The 12,323-nt window shown below is 43.0% G+C and overlaps 1 protein-coding gene and 1 non-coding gene across 6 annotated transcripts in view; both read right to left on the reverse strand.

Annotated features, from left to right (window-relative positions):
* The window catches only part of GRK5 (G protein-coupled receptor kinase 5), a 224,904-nt gene that overhangs the window by 193,707 nt on the left and 18,874 nt on the right, over positions 1-12,323 (reverse strand). The window lies entirely within an intron of this gene.
* On the reverse strand, positions 897-969 carry TRNAR-UCG (transfer RNA arginine (anticodon UCG)). The gene has a single exon. It is a non-coding gene; the product is annotated as a tRNA-Arg (tRNA).

The raw sequence follows: 12,323 nt of genomic DNA on the forward strand, positions 1-12,323 counted from the left end.
TATCTTCCTAGTGTCAATGAGTTACAGCCTGTGGGCGTTTAGCTATGAAAGCCTGACAGCAACCCTTCCCCTGCCTAGACCTCGTCCCCCACATCCAAGACTGCACGCTGTCGGATTCCCCACTAAGCAGTAAAACTTTCCCACTTAGTGCTCAATCTTTGGTCTCTTAGTCTTTATTTTTTTCTTTAACAGAGGGTAAGTTACTTGTGTTCTTTGCAAGCTTTTCCCTCAAGGAGGCAAGTTCCAGATCAAGGCAGAGACCATGTCTGCCAGGCTACCCCAGTCGCCCCAGTGCCTGGGACCAGAGCAGGGCTCAGTGCCTGTTTGTTGGTGGATAAATTAAATGAATGAATGAATATTTCCTAAGTGCCAGTCACTACAGCATTTTTCACAATCATGTATATATAACACTGCCTCTTTCTACAGTTACGCCAGCTTCATTCTGGCAAAAGACGCTCGCAGAGAAGTTTGTGGTCAGCAGTGTAGGACGGAATTTGAAGAAAGACCCGTGTTAGGAAAAGCTACATTTTGGCGAAGCCTCATTGGACCCGTCAGCCGCTGACAGGGCTGGGAAGAGAGTGCACTGTAGGCCACCTGTCACATGGCCCTAAAGCGAAGTTGCTCGAGGGTTACTACTCCCTTTTGCCCACAGGAAAGAGCCCTCCTTGTGACCACAAACGGACCACAGGCCAACCCCTCAGGTTGGCATGGCCCAGCCCAGCTTTGCCCTCCTCCATTTGTTCTCACAGAAGCCCTGGGAATAGGTGGTGGTACCATCCCTAGTTTATAGGTGAGGAAACCAAGAGAATGATTCGGTATAGGTCACCCCGCCTAGGAAGTGCTGCATTAATTTTTTTTATTTTTTTGGCCACACTGCACGTCATGCGGGATCTTATTTCCCTGACCAGGGATCGAACCTGTGCCCCCTGCAGTCGAAGTGCAGAGTCCTAACCACTGGACCGCCAGGGAAGTCCTTTTTGCTTTTTTTGGTGTTGCATTAATTAAGAAGGAGGTGGTTAGGCTGAGGCAGCCTACATAAGCCAACCAACATCTAAGCCTGTAAGTGCTTCGAGGTTATGAAATTAAAAGGCTAAGGACAACCAATCACAAAGAGCCAACTGGGCTTTACACTTCAGTCAACTGAATCATTTCCTTTCTTTGCTTTCGCAGTTTCTCTATATAAGTCCCCCCAGCCCCCAGTCAGTGGAATACTCCTAACTGCTTCTGGTTTGGCACTGCCCGATGGGAACTGATTTTTGCTCCAATGAACCCTTAAAATTTTTAATATCCCTCAGTTTATCTTTTAACAGAAGTGTCTAGAGCCCAGATGTTTTTCAACCCCTAACCCACACTCTTGCAATCAACCGTGGTCACAGATGGACCAGTGGCCCCAGCAAAGGGCTGAGAGTCTGGCACCAGCCTGCTCCCTCTGACCTCAGGGCCCTGTGGCCTGGGCATCTGCATCCTGGATGTTCCAGCTGGCCAGCATCAAGTCATGAACCTCTCTGCATCCTCTTTCCTTTCAAAACCCTGCTTCTGAGGGGTGTGCCCACATGGACAGAAGGCCCTGCTTCTGAGGCGTCTGCCCACGTGGACAGAAGGCTGCTACAAGCCCCCTTTCAGCCCCCGCAGACCCTGCATGGTTCAGGCCTCTGATGAGGAAGCTCCAAGTTCCTTTACTTCATTCTCCTTGCGGTTTTTTGTTTTTTATTTGTTTGTTTTTCTGTTTCGTTTTAGTCAATGAGCTTTCTCAATAACAAAACTTCCTTCCTCTCTTTCGAGCAAGAAGTCAGGCTCTGAAGGTTGCAGACATCATTTAGATTTTACAAAAAAGAAATAAATATATATTTTTTGGGGGGAGGGGGCTGCGTTGGGTCTTCGTTGTTGCGCACGGGCTCTCTCTAGTTGCGGCGAGCAGGGCTACTCTTCGTTGCGGTTCGTGGGCTTCTCATTGGGTGGTTTCTCTTGTTACGGAGCATGGGCTCTAGGCACACGGGCTCAGTAGTTGTGGCTCGCAGGCTCTAGAGTGCAGGCTCAGTAGTTGTGGCGCATGGGCTGAGTTCCTCCACGGCATGTGGGATCTTCCCGGACCAGGGCTCGAACCCGTGTCCCCTGCACTGGCAGGCAGATTCTTAACCACTGCGCCACCAGGGAAGCCCTATATATATTTTTAAGCGGAAAATCATGTTTTTCAAATGGCTTGGTTTCAACATTGCCTCCCCAAACAAAGTTTTCTACTGAGTGTCTTCTGCTCTTTCACGGTAAAGTGACGATGTAACTTATTGTCCAAACAGGGACCCTTTTAAGGGGAAAGGGGACACTATGAATCCTAACACTGGCCACATTATCACCCTTCTTTGCAGGGGTCACCACTTCTCGACGGGGCCCAGGAGAACGTGGCGAACCACTTCCAGACAGCAAACTGCATTCGGTTATTTAATGTCGGGCCCTGGAATAGTCAACCGCCATGCGGTCCACTTTTAAATAAAGAAGAAGATTCTCTTCACTCTGCTCTATGACACTGGAGCTTGAGTGTCTAACAGAAGGGAGGTGTTTCTCTGTTTGCTGCCCAAGAAGCCAAAGGATCCAGCTTTAAGGATCTTTATTTTCTAGCAGTAACTCTAATGTGCTGCGACTAAACCTTTGTAGTCCCCGAATTTTCTCAGGCGGTGAGGAGTGGGGTGTCTAGTCCCAGAACAAAGAGGGTTGGGAAGATCATTGTGTCCATCCCAGCCGCCAGGCACGGCCACACCCATCATTCCAGGTGGAATCGAATCTCTGCCCTTTATTTTAAAACTTCAGAGGAAATCGTGCCACCTCCCCAGGGTGAGCTAGTCCAAATTTTCACTGTGATCTTCAGGGCTAGGCACCTCTCCTTCCAGTTCACCCTCCAGCCAGGAAAGCAATAACATCTGATCTTCCAGCCTGTCATCTGGGCAGCTTCCATCCACTATAAGGGGCATCCTCTCCTCTGCAGGCCAGAAAGCCCTCTCTGCACCCAGAAAATACTCAGGACATGAAAAAGGAACACACACACACACACACACACAGATCCCCCTTCCTCCCCAGCTCAGCAGGCTCCCCTCCTGGCCTTTTAATCCCCAGGCAGATTGCAAATGGAAAGACAGGAAATGCAAGATTCAGTGCTTGAGCCATTTCCATCTTAACTCCAGCCCTCCCCCACCCCAGCCTCCCTTCCCTTGACAGACAGACAACCCATTAAGAGCTCGCCCGTAATAGTCTTTCCTGTAAGAACTTGTAAACAGCATCCTTGGAGCTTCAGCTTGGGTATTTCCCAGCTCACTTGCTTCCATTTCCTTTGTCGTGGAATGTTCCCATGGGGAGTGGGAGAAGCTGATGGGAGGGTCTCTCCCCTTCCACCTGCCTTCCCCGGCTCCCCACCTCCTTCAGTAGCCCAGAAGTTTAAGGGTCTTCCCCTTGAACACTGCTGCTGTCACTTAGCTTTGTGTGTTACTTTTTGTTTCCTTGAAGGAAGCCCTTCCATTCAGTATACTGGAGACTCCAGATAATGCCTGCCATGGCCTTCACTCCAACATATTCCGACTGCTAAGTATTCATACAGGTTCTTGCCAGTTCCCAGCATTAAATGAACTATATCTGTGCCTGCTGAAATTATGTTTTAAGCGAACCCTGTGCCTGCAAAACTGCTTTTTTTTTAAAAAAAAAGAACTTGTTTTTATTATATAACTTAAAGTTTTCAAGGCAAATATATTATGGAAAAGGACAGGGGTCCCAAACCGGGGGTTGGTCAGGTGACATAATTGAGTAAAGGGGACTTGGTATGAGGCAAGAGGGAATAGTGGGGTCTATGGTGAAATGTAGAGCCTGAAACCTTGCCCCAAAATAGACAACCAATATACAACTGTAAACAGATGTTGCTACGTAAAAACTCTTATTTCATATTGCCAAAACTTCCAGTTTTCATTTTTTTATTTTTGAATTTTATTTTATTTATTTTTTTATACAGCAGGTCCTTATTAGTCATCAATTTTTTTTTTTTTTTTAACGGTATGTGGGCCTCACTTTTGTGGCCTCTCCCGTTGTGGGGCACAGGCTCTGGACACGCAGGCTCAGCGGCCATGGCTCATGGGCCCAGCCGCTCCGCGTCATGTGGGATCTTCCCGGACCGGGGCACGAACCCGCGTCCCCTGCATCGGCAGGTGGACTCTCAACCACTGCACCACCAGGGAAGCCCCTTAGTCATCAATTTTATACTCATCAGTGTATACATGTCAATCCCAATCGCCCAATTCATCACACCACCACCCCCACACACCCACAGCTTTCCACCCTTGGTGTCGATACGTTTGTTCTCTACTTCTGTGTCTCAATTTCTGCCCTGCAAACGGTTCATCTGTACCATTTTTCTAGGTTCCACATATATGCACTAACATACAATATTTGTTTTTCTCTTTCTGTAACTCTGTATGACAGTCTCCAGATGCATGCACGTCTCTACAAATGACCCAATTTCGTTCCTTTTTATGGCTGAGTAATATTCCATTGTATATATGTACCACATCTTCTTTATCCATTCGTCTGTCGGTGGGCATGTAGGTTGTTTCCATGACCTGGCTATTGTAAACAATGCTGCAATGAACATTGGGGTGCATGTGTCTTTTTGAATTATGGTTTTCACTGGGTATATGCCCAGTAGTGGGATTGCTGAATCATATGGTAATTCAATTTTTAGTTTTTTAAGGAACCTCCATACTGTTCTCCATAGTGGCTATATCAATTTACATTCCCACCAACAGTGCAAGAGGGTTCCCTTTTCTCCACACCCTCTCCAGCATTTGTTGTTTGTAGATTTTCTGATGATGCCCATTCTAACTGGTGTGAGGTGATACCACATTGTAGTTTTGATTTGCATTTTTCTAATAATTAGTGATGTTGGGCAGCTTTTCATGTGCTTCTTCACCATCTGTAGGTCTTCTTTGGAGAAATATCTATTTAGGTCTTCTGCCCATTTTTGGATTGGGTTGTTTGTTTTTTTAATATTGAGCTGCATGAGCTGTTTATATATTTTGGAGATTAATCCTTTGTCCATTGATTCATTTGCAAATATTTTCTCCCATTTTAAGGGTTGTCTTTTCGTCTTGTTTATGGTTTCCTTTGCTGTGCAAAAGCTTTCAAGTTTCATTAGGTCCCATTTGTTTATTTTTGTTTTTATCTCCATTACTCTAGGAGGTGGATCAAAAAAGATCTTGCTGTGATTTATGTCAAAGAGTGTTCTTCCTATGTTTTCCTCTAAGAGTTTTATAGTGTGTGGTCTTACACTTAGGTCTCTAATCCATTTTGAGTTTATTTTTGTGTATGGTGTTAGGGATTGTTCTAATTTCATTCTTTTACATGTAGCTGTCCAGTTTTCCCAGCACTACTTATTGAAGAGACTGTCTTTTCTCCATTGTATATCCTTACTTCCTTTGTCATAGATTAGTTGACCATAGGTGTGTGGGTTTATCTCTGGGCTTTCTATCTTGTTCCATTGATCTATGTTTCTGTTTTTGTGCCAGTACCATATTGTCTTGATTACTGTAGCTTTGTAGTATAGTCTGAACTCAGGAAGTCTGATTCCTCCAGCTCCGTTCTTTTCCCTCAAGACTGCTTTGGCTATTTGGGGTCTTTTGTGGCTCCATGCAAATTTTAAGATTTTTTGTTCTAGTTCCGCAAAAAATGCTATTGGTAATTTGATAGGGATTGCATTGAATCTGTAGGTTGCTTTGGGTAGTAGAGTCATTTTCACAATATTGATTCTTCCAATCCAAGAACATGGTATATCTCTCCATCTGTTGGTATCATCTTTAAGTTCTTTCATCAGTGTCTTACAGTTTTCTGCATACAGGTGTTTTGTCTCCTTAGGTAGGTTTATTCCTAGGTATTTTATTCTTTTTGTTGCAATGGTAAATGGGAGTGTTTCCTTAATTTCTCTTTCAGATTTTTCATCATTAGTGTATAGGAATGCAAGAGATTTCTGTGCATTAATTTTGTATCCTGCAACTTTACCAAATTCTTGAGTAGCTCTAGTAGTTTTCTGCTGGCATCTTTAGGATTCTCTACGTATAGTATCATGTCATCTGCAAACAGTGACAGTTTTACTTCTTCTTTTCCAATTTGTATTCCTTTTATTTCTTTTTCTTCTCTGATTGCTGTGGCTAGGACTTCCAAAACTATGCTGAATAATAGTGGTGAGAATGGACATCCTTGTCTTGTTCCTGATCTTCGAGGAAATGCTTTCTTTTTCACCATTGAGAATGATGTCGTATATGGCCTTTATTATGTTGAGGTAGGTTCCCTCTATGCCCACTTTCTGGAGAGTTTTTATCATAAATGGGTGTTGAATTTTGTCAAAAGCTTTTTCTGCATCTATTGAGATGATCATATGGTTGTTATTCTTCAATTTGTTAATACGGTTTATCACATTGATTTATGGTATACTGAAGAATCCTTGCATCCCTGGGATAAATCCCACGTGATCATGGTGTATGATCCTTTTAATGTGTTGTTGGATTCTGTTTGCTAGTATTTTGTTGAGGATATTTACATCTATATTCATCAGTGATATTAGTCTGTAATTTTCTTTTTTTGTAGTATCTTTGGCTGGTTTCGGTATCAGTGTGATGGTGGCCTCATAGAATGAGTTCTGGAGTGCTGCAATTTTTTGGAAGAGTGTGAGAAGGATGGGTGTTAGCTCTTCTCTAAATGTTTGATAGAACTCACCTGTGAAGGCATCTGGTCCTGGACTTCTGTTTGTTGGAAGATTTTTAATCACAGTTTCAATTTCATTACTTGTGATTGGTCTGTTCATATTTTCTATTTCTTCCTGGTTCAGTCTTGGAAGGTTATACCTTTCTAAGAATTTGTCCATTTCTTCCAGGTTGTCCATTTTATTGGCATAGAGTTGCTTGTAGTAGTCTCCTTAGGACGCTTTGTATTTCTGCGTTGTCTGTTGTAACTTCTCCTTTTTCATTTCTAATTTTATTGATTTGAGTTCTCTCCCTCTTTTTCTTGATGAGTCTGGCTAATGGTTTATCAGTCTTGTTTTATCTTCTCAAAGAACCAGCTTTTAGTTTTATTGATCCTTGCTATTGTTTTCTTTGTTTCTATTTCATTTATTTCTGCTCTGATCTTGATGATTTCTTTCCTTCTGCTAACTCTGGGTTTTGTTTATTCTTCTTTCTCTAGTTCCTTCAGGTGTATGGTTAGATTGTTTACTTGAGATTTTTCTTGTTTCTCGAGGTAGGCTTGTATAGCTATAAACTTCCCTCTTAGAACTGCTTTTTCTGCCTCCCATAGGTTTTGGATTGTCATGTTTTCATTGTCATTTGTCTCTAGGTATTTTTTGATTTCCTCTTTGATTTCTTCAGTGATCTCTTGGTTATTTAGTAACGTATTGTTTAGCCTCCATGTGTTTGTGTTTTTTACATTTCTTTCCCTGTAATTCATTTCTAATCTCATAGCGTTGTGGTCAGAAAAGATGCTTGATATGATTTCATTTTTCTTAAATTTACTGTGGCTTGATTTGTGACCCGAGATGTGATCTATCCTGAAGAATGTTCTGTGCGCACTTGAGAAGAAAGTGTAATCTGCTGTTTCTGGATGGAATGTCCTATAAGTATCAATTAAATCTATCTGGTCTATTGTGTCATTTAAAGCTTCTGTTTCCTTATTTATTTTCATTTTGGATGATCTGTCCATGGGTGTAAGTGAGGTGTTAAAGTCCCCCACTATGATTGTGTTACTGTCGATTTCCTCTTCTATAGCTGTTAGCAGTTGCCTTATGTATTGAGGTGCTCCTACGTTGGGTGCATATATATTTATAATTGTTATATCTTCTTCTTGGATTGATCCCTTGATCGTTATGTAATGTCCTTCCTTGTCTCTTGCAACATTCTTTATTTTAAAGTCTATTTTATCTGACATGAGTATTGCTACTCCAGTTTTCTTTTGATTTCCACTGGCATGGAATATCTTTATCCATCCCCTCACTTTCAGTCTGTACGTGTCCTTAGGTCGGAAGTGGGTCTCTTGTAGACAGCATATAGATGGGTCTTGTTTTTGTATCCATTCCGCAAGCCTGTGTCTTTTGGTTGGAGCATTTAATCCATTTACGTTTAAGGTGATTATCGATATGTATGTTCCTATGACCATTTTATTAATTGTTTTGGGTTTCTTTTTGAAGGTCCTTTTCTTCCCTAGTGTTTCTCACTTAGAGAAGTTCCTTTAGCATTTGTTGTAGAGCTGGTTTGGTGGTGCTGAATTCTTTTAGCTTTTGCTTGTCTGTAAAGCTTTTGATTTCTCCATCGAATCTGAATGAGATCCTTGCCGGGTAGAGTAATCTTGGTTGTAGGTTCTTCCCTTTCATCATTTTAAGTATATCATGCCACTCCCTTCTGGCTTGTAGAGTTTCTGCTGAGAAACCAGCTGTTAACCTTATGCGAGTTCCCTTGTATATTATTTGTCGTTTTTCCCTTGCTGCTTTCAATAATTTTTCTTTGTCTTTAATTTTTGCCAGTTTGATTACTTTGTGTCTTGGCGTGTTTTTCCTTGGGTTTATCCTGTATGGGACTCTCTGCGCTTCCTGGTCTTGGGTGGCTATTTTCCTTTCCCATGTTGGGGAAGTTCTCGACTATAATCTCTTCAAATATCTTCTCAGGTCCTTTCTCTCTCTCTTCTCCTTCTGGGACCCCTATCAGGCAAATGTTGTTGCGTTTAATGTTGTCCCAGAGGTCTCTTAGGCTGTCTTCATTTCTTTTCATTCTTTTTTCTTTATTCTGTTCCGCAGCAGTGAATTCCACCATTCTGTCTTCCAGGTCACTTATCCATTCTTCTGCCTCAGTTATTCTGCTATTGATTCCTTCTAGTGTAGTTTTCATTTCAGTTATTGTATTGTTCATCTCTGTTTTTTTGTTCTCTAATTCTTCTAGGTCTTTGTTAAACGTTTCTTGCATGTTCTCCAACTTTGCCTCCATTCTTTTTCCGAGGTCCTGGATCATCTTCACTATCATTATTCTGAATTCGTTTTCTGGAAGGTTGCCTATCTCCACTTCATTTAGCTGTTTTTCTGGGGTTTTATCTTGTTCCTTCATCTGGTACATAGCCCTGTGCCTTTTCATCCTGTCTATCTTTCTGTGAATGTGGTTTTTGTTCCACAAGCTGCAGGATTGTAGTTCTTCTTGCTTCTCGACACAGAACTTTTAAATTCTGCCAGTAGTAGCGGCTCTCAACAGATGTTGCTACATAAAAACTCTTATTTCATATTGCCAGAACTTCCAGTTTTCTAAGAGAAGTCTTAAGTCAGGAATGTTTTGTGAAATATTCTGATTTTTAAAATAGTGTGTGGGCTGAACAGTTTGCAACCCCTGGACTAAATGATAAATAGCCCTTGCTACAACCTGGGCCCCAGCACTATTGGGCACCGTGACCATCTGCACAAAGGAACACAATACCGGCAGCCTTTTCTCAATAAAAATATACAAGGTACACTGAGAATAAAGCTCTTAACTAGTTTGCAGGCCCCTGTGATGGAGCAGAAACCAGTAACTCAAATAAATAGTCCTACAAAACAAAGGCCTATACCTTCCTTCCCAAACTCAAAGCAGGGGAGTGGGCCCTAGACCCAACAGAACAGAAAAGTGCATGTAAGAATCATCTTCGCTTGCTTGGTTTAAACAACTGAGAAGACACAGGATGCTGGGAAGTTATTTATCCTCTTTAAGCCTCAATTTCCTCATCTGTGAAATGGAGGTAACAATAGCACAATCCTAATAGGATCCCTGTTAGGACCGAAACTGCTCATCAGCCTTTGGCCAGCAGCCAGCCTCAGGAGCTTCCTGGTGCTCCTGGGTTCATAATTCATCCCCAAAGTATTTATTGAGCACCTTCTGTATACCGGTACACAACAAAGAGCAATAAATAGGCACAGGCCCTGGCCTCCCCAAATCCACTTTTAATTCTAACAGTAAATCCTAAATATAACACATTTTCAAAAAGAAAAAAAAAAGTGTCAGAAATTACTCAAGTATATGTCCTTTTACCTTCATATTAAAATGATTCATACATTTTGTTATTGAACCAATTCACGAGTTTGGGGGAGTTTAAGCAGCCTGAGTGTGTCTTCTAATGGGCCCTCAATGAAAAAAAAAATTGTCACATACTCCCACTCCACAGCATTTGTAACACGTCTAGCTGGCCCACAAACAGTAGTACATCGGGTTTTTTCTTCACCGAGGAACTAATTTACATAGACTTAATGGTGTGATTTTGTTTTTAAATCTTACCCTTTTGCTTTAACATTTTCCAACTAGTTACACATTAGTGAATCCCAGGATATGGTTTTCCAATGATAAGAGACAAATCAGGTCACGATTATTCTCTGTCCACAATGTTCATTCTCCTGATTTATTTCTTTAAATAAATGAAGAATATCACAATCAATGAAAGCCAGATTTAGGAAATAGTTATCACCCATCCTGGGCTTCCAAATTAAATTTAAGGCATACTAGCATTTCAAGTCCATCTGAAAAAAATCAACCTCAAAATATATTTCTGCTTCCTACTGACTGTGGGACTTGGCTAGGATTCCTAAATGGTCTGTGCCTCAGTTTCCTCGTTTATAAAATGGGATTAACCAGCAGTACCTACCTCATAGATTTGTGATAGGGACTCAAGGAAATAAGACATGCAAAGTAAGTATTAACTACTTTTATTAATATTTTTTTCAACACCAAGGTGGGATAGTGGAACATGGTGATTGAAAGGGAACAGACCCTGGGACCTGGGTTCAAATCCCAACTTTTCCATTAATAGCTGTGACCTTGGACAAGTTGAGGAATCTCTGTGAGCCTCACCTGTGGAACTGGGATTAAAAAGAGTATCTACCTCGGGCTTCCCTGGTGGCGCAGTGGTTGAGAGTCTGCCTGCCGATGCAGGGGACACGGGTTCGTGCCCCGGTCCGGGAAGATCCCACATGCAGCAGAGCGGCTAGGCCCGTGAGCCATGGCCGCTGAGCCTGCGCGTCTGGAGCCAGTGCTCCGCAACGGGAGAGGCCACAACAGTGAGAGGCCCGCGAACCGCAAAAAAAAAAAAAAAAAAAAAAAAAGAGTATCTACCTCAAAAGGCAGTTGCCAGGGAGGGCCCTGGCAGGCATAAGCACTGTATTAAGTTTATAGCTATTTTAATAATGATAAAACAAAGGCTTATCAGAGATGTTACCCTCTCCAGGGAAGAGCTGGCTATATAATGAGTTTATGGACATGTCCAGGCTCCCACAAGGAAACAGATTTGGGATCAAACCAATGTCTGTGTAGACAAATCCACTTCCGGACTCACACACAGCTATTGTTCCTAACACCTTGGGTTCACATTTCCATGGTGACCAGCATGTTTGTTTACTTATTTCCTGATTTTTTTTTTTCTACAACTGGAGTCCCATTAGGGCAGTCAGGTGGGAGACTGTATTGTTTGTGGCAAACATCAAACGCACCTGCCCCTATGCTCAGGCAAAGCCCGGGACAAATGTTCACCCAGCCTTCCTTGACGCAGAGGGTCCTCCTGATACATGCCCCATCCCTCTGGCCACGCCTTCTAGGGTTAGGTATCCCCTAAAGACATGGCTTCTAACCCGGAGTGAGTCAGGACCCTTTGACTGTTAGTGTCAAGTCATGGGTCACCCAAACAGGAAGCCTAGGGTATACATCTGGCTCCCAGGATGGCTGGAGACCAACATCAAATAAATGTGATGAGGAATCCAACTCTCTGTCTCTCTCTCCCTCTCAGGTTGGCTTTATTCTCAAGCAGCCTGTGGCAACAGCCACCAGCAGCTTCAGGCTTCCCTTCCACCAGCTCGGCAACCCCAGCGACAGAAGGGCAGCCCTTTCTGGACCATGAATCACAGCCTTATCTCTGGTCCCTGAGGTAGAGAGAGAAGCAGTGCTCTGATTGGCCAGGGTTGGGTCACATGCTCACAAACAGAGCCAATGAGAAGTCACTACCACCCAACCTCATGGATTGAATATGAGGGAGGAGCGGTCCCCGAGAAAAATGGAGGCGCAGTTACCAGAAGAGGGAATGGGTGCTGGGCAGAGAAAAACAACAGAGCCACCTGCTCCCATGTCTCTTCAAAGCTGCTGCTTGCCGGCACCTCGCCAAACCTCACCTCTGGCCTGGAGGCTCCTACAAACTTCAAGGCTCCGTCCCGGCCATTCCTCTACTCAGTGAGGCCCGAACCATACCTGCATCTTTTCCCAGAACCAGCAACATCTTCCCAGCTGCTCTGCAATGTTGCCTGCGTTCAGACTTAA

This window comes from Tursiops truncatus, chromosome 16 (genome assembly GCF_011762595.2).
Source record: "Tursiops truncatus isolate mTurTru1 chromosome 16, mTurTru1.mat.Y, whole genome shotgun sequence".
Lineage (NCBI taxonomy): Eukaryota > Metazoa > Chordata > Mammalia > Artiodactyla > Delphinidae > Tursiops > Tursiops truncatus.